This window comes from Anabrus simplex, chromosome 7 (genome assembly GCF_040414725.1).
Source record: "Anabrus simplex isolate iqAnaSimp1 chromosome 7, ASM4041472v1, whole genome shotgun sequence".
NCBI classification, from domain to species: domain Eukaryota; kingdom Metazoa; phylum Arthropoda; class Insecta; order Orthoptera; family Tettigoniidae; genus Anabrus; species Anabrus simplex.
The window spans coordinates 121,929,321-121,949,544 of NC_090271.1; the positions used below are offsets into that span (position 1 = coordinate 121,929,321).

Sequence of the window (20,224 nt, forward strand, 5' to 3'; positions counted from 1 at the left end):
AAAAATGTCATTGAATACTATTGATAAAAATGTGAACTGGAAGCTATTAACAACCCCTCTGATTGGCGAATGGTTTTTTGGTCTGACTGAGGATCGTACATGAGTCTTTCAAAAATTTATTTCAATCCCTCCCACTCCTCGACAACCACGCTCAAAAGTTTCCCATGTGACGACCAACGTGTATCCACACCAGATGGTATTCGCTTCGCAATTACTGAATCAGCGACGAAAGTTCTTTTGGCTGATAAATGAATAAATGAAAGAATACCACCAAGACTCGCAAAAAAAAACAAAAAAAAAAAAAAAAATACGGCACTCTGATATGTTGGTAATACTCTGCTGTGTGCCGAACAATGTACAAATAATGCTTGACTGGCATCCCCCTTGACCTGTTTGAAGACCATTTAGATGACCTGCCATGACACTAGTTCCGTCATAACACTGAGCAATCAATTTAGTTTTGTAGGAAATTTCACTCAATACAGTCTGCAGCAAGCTGAATAAAGTAATCGCCGTACGGTTTGAACTAACTTCAAAAAACCAAGAAAGCGTTCAACTAGCGCACCTTTGTGGATAATATACCGAAGTATCACCGAACACTGCGATTTCTTTGTGATATCAGTTGTATCGTCGACCTGCACTGTGAAAGGAAAGAGGTTTCTAAAATTTCTTCTTTCACAGCATCCCTAATGAAGGTATAGATGCAGTCTATCAACTCACATTGTATAGTTTTCGATTCTGCGCTAAAAACTTTCTTTATAGAAGCATAATGCTGCTGCATTTCAAATGAGCTGTTGGAAACTAGAAGTTTCAACAGTTCTTTGAAATTCCCTCTATTTAAGGAGTCGCCGCTCTCATCATGGCCTCTAAATGTCATTTCCTGCTTAGAGAGAAATAAAACTGCATCGATTTGCAATCGCATGAAAAGTCTGTTAAGCCTCACATTCTCATTAAATTTTGTGATGTATAGACGAGCATTTTTCTTAAAGCGCCAGCAATTTGATTCTGATTCTTCTTAAGTTCTTTAAATCCCACGGCATTTTTATATGGTCCGAGGAACCTTCGTGCTTTTGGAAAGACCTAATAGCACAGGACATATTTTCTAATCCTGTGTGATTCCAGACTCCCTGTTTCACTCCAACAATAAGACAAGGCCAACAAAAGTGTTTCTGCAAATAATGACTACCGCATAACCACGGATAACTACTATACCAAGGTACTTGGAAAGTTCGTGTGTGCATCTTTCCGGAGGCAGTACCTGTTATTTTCTGATATGTCAAATCTGGCTGGGGACGATTGACTGATAAAATTTCTCTTTTATCCTCCTCCTTCCATTTCGAAAACGGAGTTTCTCTTAAAATACAAACTAAATCCACGGAGGGTTCCATGTTAAAGCACGCTTTGGAGGGAACACTATTCTTTCACACTACAAGAAAATATTTAAATACTATAATACTACATATTTATATCCCTAATGAATTTCAAACGCACTTCCTCTCCAAACATCCATACGACAATAATCATTCTACGCTTCACATAGTAACTATGAAAACGCCAAGAGCTCACCGTGTGAGCTGTGCTATTAAATGCTCTTCAAATGCGCTCATGTTATTTACAGTTCACTCACAATTAATCCGCCACACGGCCACGATTCACATTATAACAACGGACATTTATTTTCACTATGAAAGAATACTCCGTGCACCGCACGTTCAAATTTATAACAAGCTTCTTGTTACAGCTGGTGTAACAGTAGCCACAACTCTCGCGACAAAATATACTAGTAAATGTGTCTTTGTTTGATTGTGTTTTAGCGTGAGATTGAGATACCAATATTGGCAGCAATGCTGTAGGAGCCCGCATGTGTTCAACCTAAGCAGAGAGGGCGGGTTACACGTTCGGTAGTGATGGGTCGCGTGATGCAAAGCACTCGATGCATTCTGAGCAAGCGATGCAGTACGTGCCTCATGATGCTATCTCGATGCCGTATAGTGACGTCAGGCGCATGAGCCCTTTGTCTCGAAGTAGTGCTGGAAAACGTACCGAGAGCTCTCGATGCATTTCGAGCAAGTGATGCAGTCCATGACTCGTACCGGTAATCCTATCTCGAAGTTTGAATCGGGACATCATGCGCATGTTAATCCCTCGACTATACTACCCCTGCTGATCAACTAATTACGTCTCCGAAAATCTTAATAATTAGTTAGTGGGACGTAAAGCAGATAACATCATTATAACAACTAATGACGATACGCCCACTTCTTTTTAATCTACTCGCAGTCAACTTACTACGTGTACTTCCTGCATTTTACTTATGCACTGTCCGCTTCCACGGCGAAATGGTTAGCGTGCTGGCGTTTGGCCCAAGGGCTTCCGGGTTCAATTCTCGGCTAGGTAAGACATTTTATTCTCCATTGATTAGTTCCTGGTTCGGGGACTGGCTATGTGAAACAAATAGTAATGAAGAGTGTGACATATTTTTAATATTTTATTGAAACCATTTCTTTTACGACGCATCGAGTTGTGTAATTATTTGAACAGAAAGGAAAATATACCGGGAATGGCATAAAGATACTCGTGTATGTGTGCATGTATATGAAAAGGGACTCATTCTAGGGTTAAGTCTTCTTCTGGACTATCGATACTTTTATATAAGTATGGTAACAAACTGATCGTTTCCATGAAAAGGATCATTGAAGACCAGCCACAATATTATCCGGCCTGTAGGCACATACACAGGATGAAGCCGAACTCCGTCGACAAACTTTCGGAAGTTGTTGAGGGAAACCTTCTGTGAATATTGGTAGAAGGTACCCGTGGTCTCCGGTAGCTCGTTTTAGAGTAGAACCGGTAATTAAATTATGATTTATTCGGTTTTATTACCGCAAACAACCTTATTTCTGTGGAAATATCTTCACAACAGAGAAAAAGTCTGCAGTATTAAATAACCAAAACGTACAACACAAAACCCAGAGTAGCAAAGCCTGTAATATATAATAACCAAAACGTACAACACAAAACACAGTAATGCGATAATCCTCTGTAGAAACACGTACACTTTTATCACAGTGTGTTCAATATTTTCTGCCAGTGTACTGTTTTAAAGGTAACAATTCCATGTCGTTGGCTTCCAGCACGTTACCGAACTCCTGCGGGACATAATTCCTACACCCCGGCGTCTGTCAAGAACTAGCATTTAGGACGGACGTAAAACAAATAACATTATTATGAGTACTATTTTCAGTGCAATACAGATACAAAGCTAACTGATCTCATGACATGGCCACGAGATAATCACGTTTGTTTACATTATGATTGGTGTATATCGCATGTGTTCAAGTGGAAGAGATTTTATTATATATTGGTTATTTTGTATGCTCAGTAACGTTACACTTACTTCTATTAGCGATTTGGTTGTTTCTGCACGAACAGGCGTGTGTTTGGTAGCCGAAAATCCGATTGCAAAACAAAAACAAACAAAAATATTTGAAAAGAAGATTCGAACCACCACAAAACGTAGCGGAGGATAATACCCAACGATGCTATTTAGCCAACTGAGCCATACTAACAGCTCTAGTTCAGTGTTTGCTAATCATTTCTGTTTCTACCATATTCGTCCTGGCTGAGGTCCAATTGGAGCGTGCCTCGAGATGCATCGAGATAATGACGTCAGGCTCGAGTATCTCAAACGAGAGTTATGCCCATACCTACGTAGACCTCGAAGATGCATCGAGAGTGGTGACGTCAGTCTCGAGTATCTCGAACGAGAGTTTTGCCCACCACTAACGTTCGGTTGGGTTCGGATAAGATCGTCCCAGCTCGGGCCAAGCAGCCGAATATCCCAGAGACTCGCTGGGCTGCACTACGCAAAATACAACCGTATGCGTACTCATGACAGTCTTGAGCGTTGTCATGGCAACCGTTGTTACACGTCACAAGTCAGCCCGCACTGCTTTGAGCATTGAAAGGGCTGCACTCAGTCCGCAGCACTCGTAAGTGAAGCGAACAGCGGTGGTTGCTTAACTATGAGCGCTACGCATGTTGAGTAATCACAACATATAGAGCGCACTCTTCGGTTTTTTCAACGAATATGTTTTAAACAGAAAATGTAGGGATACAGAAAATGATAGACAATTGTTTTGAGAAATGTTAGTGCAGCCGGGCTGTACCTGGTGCACCTGAAAAGCCGCTACTGCTTTGACCCGTTCCTAAGCTCGTGTTAATAATTCCGGCATTTATGACAGAACATGTCATTGCCGATAAATACGAGATTTCATATTCACTAAGCTGACAATAACCTCAACAAATGTACATACCAAATAGAGAATATAACTGTACAAGCCACTGATTAACTTACAAAAATATAAAATAAAAACGAAAATAATATTCAGGAAACAAACATGTCAATAATTACATAAACCAGCAACAACTAACGCAGCTAACACAGTACTACTCCCAATAATGTCACAAAAGCCACTGAGAGCAAGCCAACCTACGTGGCTAAAGCGTTCTTGAATGTGACATCTCTGTTATTGTTGCCATAGCAACAGACCATTTTCGAGCAACGTGAAGCCGGCTTTACATTTACGAGTAACTCGTATACGAGCGCTCGTATACGAGTAGGAAACGCGTTTACATTTATGGTGCTTACTCGTATAAGAGTACAGTTTCCAATATGGCTGCAAGCAGACGAAAACGTCTTGCTATGGCTGGTATCTTGCTGTTGTGTTTTAAGACAAGAGAATGAAGCGAAAAAAAGTCAGGAGCTTTTGGGTTAAAGAATCCTTGAAGAAAAGACCCATTTTTGGAATACAGGAACATTTACTAGTTGATTTATTAAACGAGGGAGGAGATGGTTATAGATACTTCTTAAGGATGGATTTTAGTACATTTGAAATGTTGTACCTTTTGGTAAGTGGACGAAATGACATTTACAATACCGGTACCGATATGCTACATACTGGCATATTATTAGTAATTAATTTTTTCTAGGTTGCCTCTCATATCCCCAAAGAAAAGACTCAGATGAGAAGTTGTATCAATTCTCAGCTGCAATTGGGAGTGACTCAGATTTTTAGCTACTGGAGATAGCTTCAAATCATTAGAATTCTTGACGCGTATATCAGCCTCAACTATTTCCTTGTTCATTCCAAAATTTGTTGATTTTCTTTTTAACTAGATCCGTAGTTATGTTTAACTTCATAGGCCTTATTTCTCGCATTGATGTCCGGATATTGAGAACACTTAACATTCCACAGGCACTCCGCTCTGTAGTATAAATTAATGAACTCCTCCAGATTTTCACGAGACATCCTGCAGTATTTGGTCTCCACCATTTTTAAAACAGTCTAACTCGGATGCAAGTCGGAAGCCTCTCTACTTTGATTGCTATTCGTATACGAGCTACGAGTACGTACGAGTCATCGTTTACATTTACGATTTCTTATCCGAGTCAGTCCGAGTAGCCTACTCGTATAAGAGTTACTTTTGCGCTGGTGGCGCTAAATGTCAGACTTCAATTCTCGTAGGCCCTACTATATCTTTGACGGTGCGACGTAAAACAAATAGCAAAAAAAAAAATAATAATAATAATAATAATGTTGACAGTTTGTTGCGTTCATTCACTATCTGAATGCTTCTAACTACTGTGTGTTCACCATTGAAAGTCGTTGGTCCTGCTATGAAGTCTAATGGTGTTGCCTCTTTTACGTCACCTTCTCTGCTTATTACTCCTTGCAGTTATTGGAAACCTGTCATGTCTGCTGAGCTATGTTCTTTGCTTTGGTTTTTTGCTGACTGGATGTTGGCAGAGGGCGACGACTGAGTTCAAGTGCTGAGTCGGTGACTGGGAATCGTTGAGGTTAAGGTAGTGAGCGTTTGATACATGTGTATTTTATGTCTGCAATAGTAATAACGGAATTATGGTTCATGTATGTAAACAGCGCAGGATAGAGTTTCTTTTGAATATAAAAGGTGCTTGTCTTCAACCGGAACCGGTACTTGGATGTTTTATCCTGAATTTTTTTACAGTAATGCTACTGGTGTTGCGTCCCTCTTACTACTAGGCTTTTCGGAGACGCCGAGGTGCCATCATTTTGTCCCGCTGGATTTCTCTCCTGTCCATGTACCCTTCAAAGGGTGTGGTGGCATGTCGTGCGGGTGCAGAGTTTTTGCCATGTTTTCTATCCTGCGATAGGTGGTGGTGGTGATTATTGTTTTAAGAGGAAGGACAACTAGGAAACCATCCTCTTATATCACTAACTAGAGAGAAAATGTGGAAAGGATCCGACACTTCGAAAACTGAAGGTATCGGTCAAAGGAAGACAAGGGCCACAAACGGCGTGAAAATGAAAAACTCCTTAGGCCTCGGAAACCTAAAACGGTCGGGGCCGGAAAAGAACAAGATTTGATCAAGGGAGGTCAGCTAGGATAGGTGAGCCTGACACAAGTGGAAGCAATGCCAGGACTCAGCTCATGGTCCCGTGGTCGCCAACGCACGCTCCCAAATTGTGAACCCCTGTGGCCTATCCTGCGCTAGATGTGTTGCTTGATGTAGACACTTCCCGATCAACTCAATCTTCTTCATGAGTCTGTCCTTGATCTTGAGCTCTTCTAAGACAGAAGCATTCATCTGGTGCTCAGTCCAGGATACTCTTAGAACTCGGTGATTTTCTAGCACTTCAATCTTCTTCCAGTCAGCTTTATGAATTTTCCAGGTTTCAGTTCCGTATGAGGCAAGGGGGAAAACTCTGTATTTGCCAGCCTGAGTTTGGTTGTGTTAGTGATGGCTGTCTTTCCAGATCTTAGTCATCTTCACCATCACATTGCATTGCATTGCAATGTCACCTAATCTCATCCGAGCAGCCCCTGTTGTTTGTTATCAGGGCACCGAGTTAAACTAATCAGCTCACTACCTCAAAGTCTCCTATTTGTCTCAGGTGTGACAAGTTGTTTGCCCAGTCCACGATCATGACCTTAGTCTTGCCAATGTTGATCTCCATTCCACATTCCCTGCTGGCTTATGTGATCCAGTCCATGTTAATCTCCATCTCCCTGGCACTCAATGCTATGATGAGGGTGTCGTCTGCATACTCAAGTTGTTGATAGTCTTCCCTCGTAGGGGTGGGGGCGATATAATTAACACCTGTGGTGCCCCCTGCATGTTGTAAGAGGCAACTGAAAGGTGGTGCTCCGAACTTTGGAGCGTGAGTTGGTGACCACAAGGCTTTTAGCAGAGTCCTTGCACTGCTTCCACTTACTTGTCAGGCTCCTCGCTTTCATCTGTCCTATTTGACCTCCCTTGATCAACTCTTTTCTTTTCCGATCCCGACGGTATTAGGTTGTGAGGCCTAGGGAGTCTTTAATTTTCACGTCCTTCTTGGCCCTTGCCTTTCTTTGGCCAATACCTTCATTTTTCTAAGTGTCGCATTCCATCCACTTTTTTCTCTCTGATTAGTGTTACGTAGAGAATGGTTGGATAGTTGTACTTCCTCTTAAAACAATAATCACCACCACCTTTCCTCCAACTCGAATGCCTCCTTCTCAGTCTTCTCGCACCTTCCTCATAATGTGCTCTGAGTAGATGTTATAGAGCAGAGGCGATAGGATGCACCTTCCTTTGACAGCAGCGTCCGTCTTGAATGTTCCTGAGAGTGCATCGTTGATGCAGATGTGTGACCTGTTGTCACTGTAAAGTGTCTTGACTAGTTTGACAAGGTGTTCTGGAGTTCTCATGTCTCATGTCCCGAAGTATATCCCAGAGTGTATTCGATCTTGCTTTGTCGAAGGCTTTCTTGAAGTCAACGAAGCACAGAAACATTGCGATGTTGAAATCTTTTTCGATAAGCTTACGTATATTCAAGATTTGTTCTCTTGTGCCCTTTCCTGGGACAAAGCTTCACTGTTCCTATGTGATCTGTGGTAGCAGTAAATTCTTGAGCCGCTCGTTGACTGTGGAGGAGGACCTTGCTGGCGTACTGTATCAAGGCCACAGTGAGGTAGTTGTTGCAGTTGGTGGGTGCTCCCTTCTTGTAGATGGGGGTGAAGATTGACTGGCATCATTTGTCTGGCCACTTACCCGTCTCACAGATCTCCTTGCACAGGTCCAACAACACGTCTACTCCAGCTTCTCCCATTGCTTTGGGGGTTTCTGCTGTGATGCCGTCCAGTCCAGGCGACTTGTTACACCGAAAATGTCATATTGAATTTTTCACCTCTGATCTCATGATTGCTGGCTCTCCCTCTTCTGCTGGAGTATTTTGATTTCTTGTGGCTCATGCTGTATCATCCTGATGTGTCTCACTGTAACACCTACATACTTTGGCTATGCTTTCCGAATCTGTTTCTTTTCTCCATTTGTATTAAAGATAACTTGGGTTGACACCTTGAACTCCCTGGACAAGTACTTCACTTTTCTGTAGAGCTGCCTGGATTCATGTTGGTCAGCATGGTGTTCCAGTTCTTGACAGATGTTTCTGGGGTGGGTATTCTTGTTTCTCTCGGACCCTGCCTTAATTCTTCTGTTCAGCTCCCTCAGCCTGGCTTTGTTGTTTTCATGGGTTCCTCATTCAGACCTGAACATTCTTCTTTCTTCAACCAGTGTTGGTGTGTTATTCGTCATCCAGTGCTTTTTCTTCGTGACTGGAATCTGTTCACATTTCTTAGCTGCCTCCTGTATCCAGCTTTTGACCTGTTTCCACGACTTGTTGGTGTCTTCAGTCACGTGAGGTATTGCTGCGCTTTGGAGAGATGTAGTTAGAGCTGTGCTGGTTTCGAGACACAGATCCTTTCTGTCCGCTTCGTCCTCCTGATGGTGTGGAGTTTGAGCTTGCAGATAGCAATGAGAAGTTTGTGATCCGGGCCACAGTCTGTTCCCCCCAGTTTGTCATTGGTGTTATTGACATGTTCTCCACCTTCTCCTCACCGGCACAAAGTTGACCTGGTTTTCATGCTTTTTGTTAGGACTAGTCCAAGTCGAGAGTCGGCGTGGGTGGTGTTGGAACAGCATGTTTGCAATCGCCAGATTATGATCCATGGCAAACTGCAGCAGGCGATCTCCAAGTCCAAATTGACCTACATCATCTCGAAGATGAGGCTCATTCTTAGTGCAGCCTACTTTCGCATTGAAGTCCCATAGGATGTAGACGGGTTTCTACACCAGCTTGTTATTCACCAAGATCGCAACTCCATTCCTGCCTGTGTTCTGCCCTCCTGAGATATACACCATATGGTTGTATGTGGTGAAGTGTCCCTGTTTCTTCGAGTGTGTCTCAGCTATGTTGATATTCTCCCTCATTAGATCTCGCTCCACGGTGTGGAGTTTTTTCATCTGTAGTAGGCCTCTCCCTTCAGGTCGCTATATTGATCTTTTCTCGGGCTTGAAATTTCTCTCTCCTTCCAGTCGCAGCCAATGGCCGTAGCTGTGTTGAAACACCCGGTCCCGTTAGATCTCTGAAGTTAAGGAACATTGGGCATGTTTAGAGGCATGATTTTTTCGCATTAATTTATGTTCAATTTCGCGAAAAGGAAGCAATGTTTCGCGTTATTTCGTGAAGTAGGGCTGACCCCATCGCTTTAATTTTGCTTTAATACTTCCCTAAAGTTATTCGTAAAAAGTTTAATTAGTGAAATTTGTGAGTTATTTATGCGAGATAAATAAAGAGAAGCAATGTTGATAATCATTCATTATTCCTTATGTAATCTTGATTAGAACTATAAAATAGCCCTAATGAAGATTCCATAACAAGTTACCCTTTCACCCTACAAGGCCATAGCTTTCACCATATATGACCATATCATTAAGAGATTTTATGGAATATTAACACGAAGAGATACTTCTGTCAAAATGAGAAATCCTTATTCTGTCTTCTGTTTGCCTTCACTTACGTGATATTGGAATAAAATTTCAACATTATTTTCCATGAATATCGCTGTATTTTTGCACTTATCACAAAATAAGTAAATTTAATTTTAAATTGGCCTGGTTGCCTTAATTCACTGTAATTCATGAAAACAAAATCACTAGTTTCTTAACCAGAATCATATGATTCGTTAAGATATTTCGAAATCGCTTCAACATATTTTTTGTCGCATTTATCGTTAATGCGAAAATATCATGTCTCCAGGCATGGTCAAGATTTGGATTGGTTGCCACGTGCCGTTGGTGGGGGTAAGGGAATGGAGCAGCGGAAAGGAACTGACCACCCTACCGTACGTAAACTCCGGCTCAGGCACACCTCTGCGGAGGTTCGGACCTGCCTTCAGGCAGAATATACCCTTACCTTACCCTTCCAGTCTCATATTTCGCATGTTGTGCCTGGTCGCCTACAATAACTTGCCCGGTACAAAGGCCACTAAGAAAGGTTTCCAATACGCAAAAACGGTTGGCTGGACATCCCTGTTATGGTGAGGGATGAAAAGAGGGGTGAAAACCCGTCTAGAAGACAGTAGGATTGAAAGCAAGTTAAGATGTCAGTGTAGTCTAAAGGTGAATATCGTGCAATTATCTGCTACAATTTTGCTCGTGGATTAACGGTTGACCAGTGCCTGGAGGAAATGACTCCTGTGCTGGGGAAAGACTGTCCACATTGGACAACAATTTTCTGCTGGTACAAAGAGTTCCAGAGGGGAAATTTTGGGGATTGAAGACGATCCTCGTTCTGGGCGACCGTTTCGATCAGTGACCCTAGGAAAACATTGAAGCTGTGAGGAAAATGTTGCAACAAGAGAGGCAGGTAGAAGAGACCTTCCACATCCCTTCACCAGCTATTCATTCAGTTCTACATAACCATCTCAATGTTAGAAAGTTTTGCTCCCTTTGGATGCCCCATTCACTTTCAGAGGAACTAAGGGCACATCGAGTGAAATGGTGCCGAAAAAGGCTAAAACAGTTTGAAAATGGGACTTTGTGTAATGTCAATAGCATCGTTACAGGTGACGAAACTTGGCTTTATTATTACAATGTCCCAACAAAATCCCAGAACAAGGTGTGACTGTTTGAAGATGAGGGTACTCCTGTGACTGTGCGAAAGTCATGTTTAGTGAAGAAGAGGATGATTGCAGTATTCTTCACTAAATGGGGCATCCCGACTTGGGTTGTGCTAGAAACACAAAGGACAGTTACTGCGAAGTGGTACAGTGAGACTTGCCTCAGGTCATCCAGGCTCTCAAGCAGCTCCGTCCAAGGTCACGGCTCAACACTTGGCCTCTTGCGTCACGACAATGCTCCAGCGCATCGTGCTAATGCAACAATGGATTTTCTTGCCAGATCAGGGTTGACTGTGCTTGATCACCCTCCATACAGTCCTGATCTTGCCCCATGTGACTCCATACTCTTCCCAGAAGTGAAGGTGAAAGGGCGGCGTTTTGCATCTGACGAAGAGCTACTGGCAGCATGGGATCAAGAGAGTTAAAATGTAGGCTAACTGTGATAAGTGGCAGAGTTGGTTCAGTGACTGGTTTTGACGTATAGAGAAGTGTATTGAGTGTGGTGGAAATTATTTTGAAAAAGACTATAGTGTTCACTCACATTGCAAAACTTTTCTAGTGCCCTTTGTAGCCCATTTCTCTATGCCCGACCTGAACTTGGAACAGCGTTGGTTGTCAGCCGGAGCGCTCAGCAACATCAATTCATTATTGCTTCCTTTCATGAGATGCATACATGGGGATGAGATAATCAGGTGTTTCCCCTTTGCCTGCCTGATTTTATGCCGTTCACTGGTCTATCCAGTTCAGCCGCCTTTAGGGACGATTTCTCATCCTAAAGCCAAGAGAGTGGCCTGTGTCAGTCTAGGACTGATTTGGTGGCTTATCCCGGCAACCTCTTGGACCCCTTTCGCAGCCGCTCCTAACCTAGAGAACAACGCTGCCTGATGGAAATAAATGGCATTTCTTCCATTGAGGGTCGATCACTATCCTAAGAGAGCTCGTCCACCCGAAGCCGTTGGCTCCCTTAGGGTGTCAGGTTATTTCCTGCCGTCTAACTTGATGTTGAGTTGCTACCTGTGTGGTCTACTCCATACCGATCCACCAACTTGAGCCCCTTCAAATACCACTTGACTGAGCCATGATCGAACCCCCCAATTTCATCTCTGATGGCCAGCAATCTACTGTTGATCTACTGTGTGAACTAGGTATTCAGCCCAGTAGTGCTGAATATTGTTGCAGTTGTTGAGTATAAGCTCTGTTCATTTAAGTTTCTTCTCTGTTTTATCAATAAACTGTTCTGAAAGTGATTTAATGGACATTATTCAATTGCCGGATGCGTATCATCCTTGACATTTACCGATGTTCCTTCTTAAATTAGGCCTATGCACTTCGACTCTGATGTGAAGGATACATTCCCTTGCCTTAGTCACTTTTCAAATATGTAAATACTTGCTTTTTAAATGATGGAATTTATTTGTTACTGTTCATACGATGTTACTGCACTGAACTATACAATCTTGAAACTATGGAATGTGCATTTCTGTAAATACACAATATGTTTGATGCGATTTTGCAAGTAAATGAAATGAGCATGGAAATGATTGGGTTGCCGTTAGTGGATTGCCCTTGGCATGATTGTGTAAGTTATTACCTATGCAATGTTCGAACGTACAAAATGTCGGACGATTTGGCTTCTTACTCCTTCATTCCATGCCTCCGCTGTTTTCTGTTGATGTTGGCGAAGCCCATTGCGTTTGAGTTCACAATGTTTTCATGACACCTTTGATAATCTGTTCGCCCTTGAGCAGTTTTGCTTTTATCGATGTGGTCGGCTTTAATCAGAATCAGAACATTTTATTTTGTAAATGGTGTATTTTCCCCAGTAGCAAACTCATAAATGCAAAACAACAATATATGCATATTTACGTATAGCCTACTACTCAGAATATTGTTTTTTGTTGAGCTCTTACTTCCTCCTGACATGACTTCATTCTACCTGTGAACAAACTGCACATCTTTTGGGAAAGAATTGAAGATGTCCTTTAAGATATTCCATTCTCTTTCTTTCCTTTCCATAAATTAATATCTCTCCCAGTTATTGTGCATTTATTTGACATAATTTTTTAAAACTCGTGATTTAGTCTAACTTTGCAGACCGCTTCAGGTTTTAATCTCCTTCCGTTATAGGCTACTCCGAAACACTTTCTGCTGTATATGCCAAGAACATACTCCTTCCCCCATTCTTCCTATTGACCTCTTTTCCAGTAAACTTTCCCTAACAAGTTTCTTTAGCATATTATTGATACTGCTAGTCCTGTGGTACCTCATTGTATACCCAGCTACCGAGCTTGATAGCTGCAGTTGCTTAAGTGCGGCCAGTATCCAGTAATCGGGAGATAGTGGGTTCGAGCCCCACTGTTGGCGGCCCTGAAGATGGTTTTCCGTGGTTTCCCATTTTCACACCAGGCAAATGCCGGGGCTGTATTTTGAATAAGGCCACGGCCGCTTCCTTCCACTTCCTAGGCCTTTCCTCTCCCATCGTCGCCAAAAGACCTATCTGTGTCGGTGCGACGTAAAACAAATTGCTAAATGTATACCCAGCTGCTTCTCTTGGATACCACATATCTGAAGCATACTCCAGTCAAAGTCTTATAGGTGTTAACCCTTTGCTGTTCCCCATTTAAGGGTGGCTGCCTGGCCAGAATTACAGTGTTTTCTGGCAGGGGCATTTAAATCCCAATAGATGCAGCAGCATAAATGTCTCCCTTTCAATAAATTATCATAGAACTCAAACAAATTAAGATAGGAATGTAATTTCTTTTGCATTTCATTTCGAAATGTTCAGTTCATAATTTTTGTTTTTTTGTTTTTTTGTGGTACTTACCCGAATCTAAATATTGCCCAAGTTTCCTAAACAGTTACATTGTAAAAATGTAAAGTCGATTTCATTGTGATTATTTGCCGTACTAATGGGCACGTGTAAAAGTTTCCTAGGAAGTAATTTCAATTTCAGGTAAAACAACCAAGCTCATGTATATTAGAACACTCACATACACCCTTATGTCAACAGCGTAATGTTTAGCAAGGTAATATCAACCGTGCCAGTTTTTCTCCATAAATATTCCACGTGAATATTCGTCTGCTTTATTACAAGCTCTGAAAGAAATAAAAAAAATTCCTAACTTCTGCAAGGTAAATCATGATTTGAACCAGTATTGTTTTCCCATATTTCCAGTTCATAGAAGAATTATTGTGATATTACTAGTAACATTTCTCCGTAGCCTTGTCCCTTGCTCTTCACACAATATTTGTTCAAGTTTTTCACGATTCTCGGAATCATTATCACTACTACATTCATCAGAATATTGTTCTAACCTCTTAGAAACTTTACTGTCTACACTAATATCTAACGTACTCAATTTTGCATTCTTTCAAACCTTGCAACACTTCTCCACCATAAGTAGATGACATGATGAGAACTCAAACATAATCTCTAACTGGAATATGATGTTTATAAACTAGGTCTGCTTGTGAAATACACACAGGAAAGACTGTCATCAAGGGACTGAGAGCTTGTTGAGTCTTGGAAATGCACTGAGGTTTCATAAGACCCTTCAATATTTCCGTCAACACACTTTTAATGCCCGCGTGTGCTACAAGCGCTTTGGAGTGTTCAACACACCAGACGAGTCATTAAACTAGAGTGCTCTAGAACATTAGGAACGGCATAGGGTTAAATATTTAATCTCTTTTATGCCCCTGTTTGCACCTTTTAACATCTATATTGACATGTGCATTGACGTAAATGCCTTTTTGACCAAATCTCACATATGTCTTCTCCAATGAAATTGACCACCCCCTAATGTGACTCCTAAATATCTACAATTACCCTGCACTATCTTTGTGTAAAGTGGAAGAAAAATGAAAGAAATTGAGGAAAATTAAGTCGAATATGTTCATTTTTGTGAACTTTTCAATATGATCTATGAAGTGGGAAATATTCCACATGATTGGATAGAGCCCACATATATTCCCCCTCCTATAAGGCTAGTCCCCTGTCACTGTAATGACTTCTGCCTGACAACTTTTACAGGTCTCATACTGAAGATTCTCCAAGTCATTCATAACTGAATCTACAGAAGATATGAAATATATGTTGGTAGAGAACAGTTCGGTTTCAAGAATAGAATAGGTGCAAGAGATGCACGCTTTACCCTTGAGACGCTAGCACAAAATTGTTTAGATCAACAGAGGGACATATTCATCTGTTTTGTAGAATACATCCAAAAGCTCTTGTGAACTTGGATCTTGATGGTAAAGATACAGGTTTTCTGAAGAATCTCTGCTGGCTACAGACTGCAAAATTATGAGTGTAGGGATCCTTGTCAGATGAAATTGGCATCCATAGAGGTGTATGCCAAGGGTGTGTTCTGTCTCTCTTTCCCTTCAACATATACTCAGAGCTGATAATCAAAGAAGCTATTGAGAATGAAATGGCTGGCATTAAAGTGAACGGAGAAATCATCACTAGGTATGCTGATCATACAGTGCTTCGTCCAGTTTCAAACCTTGGGCTACAGCATATCATTAGCCTAGTTAACATAGCCATTTCACCAAGCGAATTGGCTGTGTGGTTAGGGTCGCTCAGCTGTGAGCTTGCATTCGGCAGATAGTGGGTTCGAATCCCACCGCCAGCAGCCCTGTAAATGGTTTTCGATGATTTTCACACCAGGCAAATGCTGCAGCTGTACCTTAATAAAGGCCGCAGCCGCTACCTTCCCAATCCTAGACCTTTCCTATCCTTCCATCACCGACCTTCGCCTCTGTTGTCTGCCATTTCGGAAGGCAGTTCCTCTTTGGCTTTACTCTTGACAACTTAGTGCTTGAGGTCCATCTTGGATCAAGATATTTTTAGAATCTCAAATCCTTTGAACGTAATGTTTCCAAGAAATCCGGTTCACCAGTCTACTATTATCAAGTCTGTCCACAATTAAGAACACTACAATCAAAACATAGAATATTATGCACATTAATATTATTCAACGGCATTGTATCCTTTGTCATTTAACTTTGCATTCTACCAAGACAGAGTGAACCCCTTTTTATAGTTCGTTAACATTCATTTTATGAGGAACTGTTTTTCACTAAAGACCTTTACTACAATGGACCTCCGTACCGAACATAAAAATGTTTAATGTTTTAAATAACATCAGGCAAATTTATTTTAATGCATGTCAATAACCAAATTCTATAATTGCTCAAGAAACACTGAATACTCCTAATGTCAAAAGCAGCTGTAATTTTTAAGAAATAGCTTTTACCAAAGACTTGTACTGCAATGAATCTCCATAACAAGTAAAAATATGTTTAATGTTCCAAATATGACAGTGGCAGATTTATTTTAATGTATGTTAGTAATTAGAATGTATAATTGGCCAAGAAAAACCATATGCCCTTAAGGTCTAAGCAGCTGTAAAAACGTTTTAAGAGATTGATTTTAATTGAAGTAGATGCTTGTTCAGCATTTAGCAATAACTGTAAGGACTTGACAACGTTTTAACTATTCATATCCAAGTACAGAGTTAACAAATTATAATATATCGCATAAGAAATATGCTAGTAATTTCAATTAAAAGTTTTGTGGTGAACATCAAATTACAAAATAATTGAAGACTATGGTTCAATTTGTATAAAGTCTTGTAACAATTTTCCTTTGGCTGATGATGGCGAACACAAATGCCGAAACTGGTCCCAGTGTTGAAATCTAATAAATATGTGATCTACTAATGACGTCACACTGTTGTAGTATTGAATAGGTGGAAATAATTACCCTCACTCCTTAATGTAAATCTGGATTCAATACGGACTAAAAATGAAGTTTTTGACATTAAAAAAAAAAAAAATACGTCACGCGACGATGGGATAGGAAAGGTCTAGGAGTGGGAAGGAAGTGGCCGCGGCTTTAATTAAGGTACAGGGCTGCCAACAGTGGGGTTCGAACCAACTATCTCCTGGTTGCAAGCTCACAGCTGCGCGCCCCTATCCGCACGGCCAACTCTTCCAGTGACCAATATTTTAATGTGTTGGTTATAAGTGAGTAATTCTTTCTAGTTTTAATATGTTGTTTTAGCTGAAGAAGGCCCAATTATGGTTCATAACATACTGTTATTAAATGTTTGTATGTAATGTATTGAACAGGTGGATTGAGCTTTTGTAATCTCTTGATAAGAAATGTTGTCCGTTGGAAGCGATTTAACCAAGTTGCAAAAAAAGGGATGATCATTGACTGGGGCCAAGGGGGTGGCATTTTGGAAACTGCAACATTTGTGAACTGTTCACAGGGCTCTGTGGTAAAGGTGTATCATCAATGGGTGAGTGACACCATTGGGAATAACCATTCTGGAAACTGCAGAGCTTTACATTCATTGAGGTCCAAGGTGAACATTGAATATAACGGTGTGTGAAAGCCAACCGACAGGCTCCAGTGGAACAGTTCACTGTCCAAATGAACTGGGGGAATACAGTCACATTTCTACTGTATCAGTTCAGGAAATCCCTCTGTGAATGGGACTAAATTGAGGGTAACTGCACCCTTGCTAACTTTGGTACATCAGCAAAAGCAACCGGCATTTGTTCGACCCTGTGATGACAGGTAGCCTCCTCCTATGAGTCATATTTTCAGCTGCATAGAACGGATGGACATCAGTGTGTCCGGCAAGAAATGCCAGCAAGCCAATACCCTGCAACCTTTGCTGGATGAACACAAGGTGGTGGGGGCAGTGTTATGTTCTGGGGAATGTTGTTGGTTATTCTCTAGGTCATGTCGTCTTAGTGGAAGGCACTTTTGATCTAGTAGGTTATGAATCCATCCTTGGTGATCACGTTCACCGCACGTGATGATTGTCTTTCCTCATGAGGATGGAGTCTCCCAGCACGATAATGAGCCTTGCCACACATCTAGAAATATTGGGACATGGCTTTAAGAACACGATCAAGTCATCAAAGTTCTTCCATGATCCCCTCAAAGGACCCCAATCTCAACCCAATTCAACATCTGGTAGACCAGCTTGATTGTCGTGTTCACCATCTGTCTCCTCTGCCACACACTCTTTAACAGTTATGGGATGCCCTGCAGACAGCATGGCATGAAGTTAGTGTATTTGGGAACCTGATACCTGTGGAGGCCTATCTGCACATGACTGAGTCACTGCCAGCATGTCTAGCTGGTTACTGTGGATACTAGCAGTTGTGACTGTGTATATAAACACTGTTTCACTTTTCTGTTTAGTGTTTACATTTTCATATCATTACTATGGTTCGGGACACATCATTGCAGGCCTGAAGGTCAACCGACTCACCGCTCTGCCTTACAGCCCTCGTCCGGCGATGTTCCCACACTATTCCACCACACCTTCAGTCTCCTACTTTATCTAGATGCCAAAATGTGCAGTTGTTTGACAGCAGTGATCTTATTACGGTTGTTTTCCACTATGTGTAATTCTGACACTAATAATGAGGATGTTCCTCATATGCAACCACTGAGAAGGCCAGGAAAAGGACTCTGCAAGAAATTACTTCAATGAACAGTGTAAAATGTATTATTACACATGCATACAGATTTTTTCAAACTTTGGCTGATAATCAAGATATTTTAAATACTGTAAATTTCAAGCAAGTTCAAAAACTGACTGAAGATGCATGTGGAGTACTGTAGGTATATTAACTGTTCAGAACATTAAAAGGGCTATAGATAGTGCTGAAGGAAACAAGCCCCACCTTAATGTGCTGTGGAAGCAATTTAAAAGAGAAAAGAAAGTAATCTGATTAGGTGATTTTGATAAGGAAGCAGTGCGTAAATCTATCTTCAGTTTTTATGATAATGGAGAATATCCAACAGCCGAGGTCAGACTCTATTTTGTTGAAAAAATTAACTTCCAGGGTTCAAAGATCTCCACGTCACATTTCTTAAGAAGTGTGGGTTTTAGTGCAATGACATACGAAGGTTTTGGATTGAAAGAAATATAATGTGGGCATGTGCAATATTCTGTCATAAAATGAATGCTGTGAAGAATGATGCTCTTGGTAGACCTATATAATGCTTATAATATGTTTTATGTCGCACTGACACAGGTAGGTCCTATGGCGACGATGCAATAGGAAAGGGCTAGGAGTAGGAAAGAAACATCTGTGGTCTTGATTAAGGTACAGCCCCAGCAGTTGTCTGGTGTGAAAGTGGGAAACCGCAGAAAACCCATCTTCAAGGCTGCTGACAGTGGGGTTCGAATTCACTATCTCCCGAATGTAAGCTGACAGCTGCGTGGCCTAAACCATGCAGCCACTTGCAATTTACCTATATTTTATTTAGATGAAACATTTGTGAACCAAAATCACAGCAGGAAAATGATTTGGCTGATCGCAACAAAACTTTTAAAATAGCAGCAGTTTCTCAACATCTGCATGATGACATTGAGAGAGCGACTACAGAGGACTGAATGAAATGTGACCGACATGTAGAAGCCTTATAAGATATGTGTTCATGATGTGGCCATTGAACCAATTGTGATGCGTCTGACAGAAGATAGTTCCGATGACAGTTCTTCTGATGACTCAGACTCTCGTGAAGAGTGAAGAAGGCCTTGCTTCTCTGTTGTACCAACCCCCTGTGGGTGCGGGGCGCAGACGAATACACCCATGGTATCCCCTGCCTGTCATAAGAGGTGACTAAAAGGGGCGACCTAGGAACAGAAATGGACTGTGGTTTTGGTATAATGTGATAGTGTGTTGAACCCCCTGTGGATGGGAGGGGTTGAATACATCCACAAATAATCCCTGTCTGTGATAGAAGACGACAAAAACTGTCATGGTCATCGGTCCCCTCTTTATTTTTTTAATTTTTTTGAGGGTCAGTTGTAGACAGATTCAAAATTCTTGCCGCTCAGAGATGGGCCTTTTTCGTGTGCAGTTACATTCAAAATCCCTATAGTATTCCCAAAAATCATGTCGAGTGGGAGTGCCATGTACCCGCGCAGTAATATCCAGCTGATAACACAGGTCCCCACACAGCCAAATGCCAAAAGGACATATTATTGTTTTTTTAATCTATATTTATTACTCTGTACACACTATGGTATACATGCTATTGCGGGTGATTGGAGGAAGGGAGTCTTAGGCCTAGTGCTCAATGCCTCAGTTATCCCGTATTAGTCATCGTCCAACATCAGACACCGAGCAATACCTGCTATGACCAGGTGGGTATTGCCTTGACTGCTTGGTTCAGCTACAGAGGTCCATGATCGGA

The 20,224-nt window shown here is 41.4% G+C and overlaps 1 protein-coding gene across 1 annotated transcript in view; it reads left to right on the forward strand.

The window, feature by feature from the left end:
• Positions 1–5,791: 5,791 nt before the first annotated feature.
• Positions 5,792–20,224, forward strand: part of LOC136877344 (saccharopine dehydrogenase-like oxidoreductase) — a 191,276-nt gene continuing 176,843 nt past the window's right edge. The window contains exon 1 of the mRNA XM_067151304.2: positions 5,792–5,866. The gene's annotated coding sequence lies outside the window, so the exon portion shown is untranslated. The remainder of the gene's footprint in view (positions 5,867–20,224) is intronic.